At 31.5% G+C, this 1,804-nt stretch overlaps 1 pseudogene; it reads left to right on the top strand.

The window, feature by feature from the left end:
* The first annotated feature begins 781 nt into the window (after positions 1-781).
* LOC126699936 (LEAF RUST 10 DISEASE-RESISTANCE LOCUS RECEPTOR-LIKE PROTEIN KINASE-like 2.4) lies at positions 782-1,458 on the top strand (annotated as a pseudogene).
* Positions 1,459-1,804: the final 346 nt, after the last annotated feature.

Below are 1,804 nucleotides of genomic sequence, written 5' to 3' on the forward strand. Positions count from 1 at the left end.
GAACATTAAAAAAGAGATTGCAACTAAATTCAATACAAAGTCCATAATATATGATTTACTGGGAATCCAAACAACAACGTCAAATTCCATTTTGATAGATAATTTAGTTTAAATTTACTAAGAAACAATTATTTTATGTTTTTTTCTTTTATTGATTCTTTGTTTATATTCAATAGATGTAGTTTGGATTCACATGAAAAAAAAAAACAAAATTATTCATGTTTGGCACCCCCTGACTTCAAATCCTAGTTCCATCCCTGTTTGGTATCTCTGTAATTATTCTTTCACAAAATGACTTAATAATACAATTCTCTAAATAGGATATTGCTTTACCTTTATGTTCTTTTTTTCCATTTCATGAACACTTACATGTGGCTTGAATCCTCTATTTGTTTATGTTAAACATCCGGTTTCAAATAAGAAAAATGCTAAAGCCACAAACTATTATACAATCTTTTTTACAAACTGTTGATATGATAAGTAATTATCAGTAAGTAAAAAAGTAATATTAGTAATTGATCCAGATGAGAATAAATAAGAATTTATCAAATTAATAGTTTGTAAAAATATAGTAAAATAGTTTGTGGTTGTAACAATACTCTTCAAATAATAACACAAAGATACCGTTTGTTTTACAAGATCGATCACAAAGCAGAAACGACTAGTTCTAATAGGTAGTATATATTGTGATTGTGACAGTTTCTTCTGGTCTAACTGGGATTATGGTATTAGTCTCCATTGTGACAGTTTCTTGCCTTTTAGAAGAAAACCATCATCATGTATGGCTATGATAAAGGATAGGAGCATAGAGAACAATCAATCTACCAAAGATTTCACAATGAATCAAGGCTCACTTGCTCCCAAGCAATATAGTTATTCAGAAACAAAGAAAATGACAAATTCATTTAAAGACAAGCTAGGTCAAGGTGGATATGGAAGTGTATACAAAGGAAAACTATTGAATGGTCATCTAGTAGCAGTGAAAGTCATAAGTGAGCCGAAAAGTAGTGGAGAAGAATTTATTAATGAAGTATCTAGTATTAGTAGAACTTCTCATGTCAACATAGTCACTCCTTTGGGTTATTGTTATGAGGCAAATAAAAGAGCTCTAGTTTACGAATTCATGCGTAATGGATCTCTAGATAAATTCATATATAATCATGGATTTCCAAAAAAAATTGTCAATTGGAATGGAAATCTCTTTTCCAAATTGCTATTGGCATTGCATGAGGATTAGAGTACCTGCACCGTGGTTGCAGCACAAGGATTTTGCATTTTGACATCAAACCTCAAAATATTCTTTTGGATGAAGATTTTTGTCCTAAAATATCTGATTTTGGTCTAGCAAGGCTTTGCCAAAGGAACAATAGTATTTTCTCTTTGTTGGGAACTCGAGGAACTATAGGGTACATTGCACCAGAGGTTTTTAGACTGTTCCAACAGATCGGCCATCTATGACTAAGGTAGTGGATATGTTGGAAGGTAGCCTTCAATTCAAAGATATTCCCCCAAAGCCCTTCCTATCATCTCCTACAAGGTCACTTCAAAATTCTTCAACAATATCTTCATCGGAAAAATTGTTAGAAGACATTTGAATAAATGCAAAGAAGACAAAGAGAAGCCTTGATTTTTTGCTCACTATTAGTTAGAAATAGTTTGTGTTAAAGACTACCTATGCATGTTTAATTGGATAAAATCGTATGTACTTCAGAATCATACTCTGATAGAGCAATCCCAAGTCCTAACGCATGTCTTAAGAAATAATCCTTAAAATCGTTTTTTCTTTTTTCTTTTCACCTTTTAA

This window comes from Quercus robur, chromosome 2 (genome assembly GCF_932294415.1).
Source record: "Quercus robur chromosome 2, dhQueRobu3.1, whole genome shotgun sequence".
NCBI lineage: Eukaryota > Viridiplantae > Streptophyta > Magnoliopsida > Fagales > Fagaceae > Quercus > Quercus robur.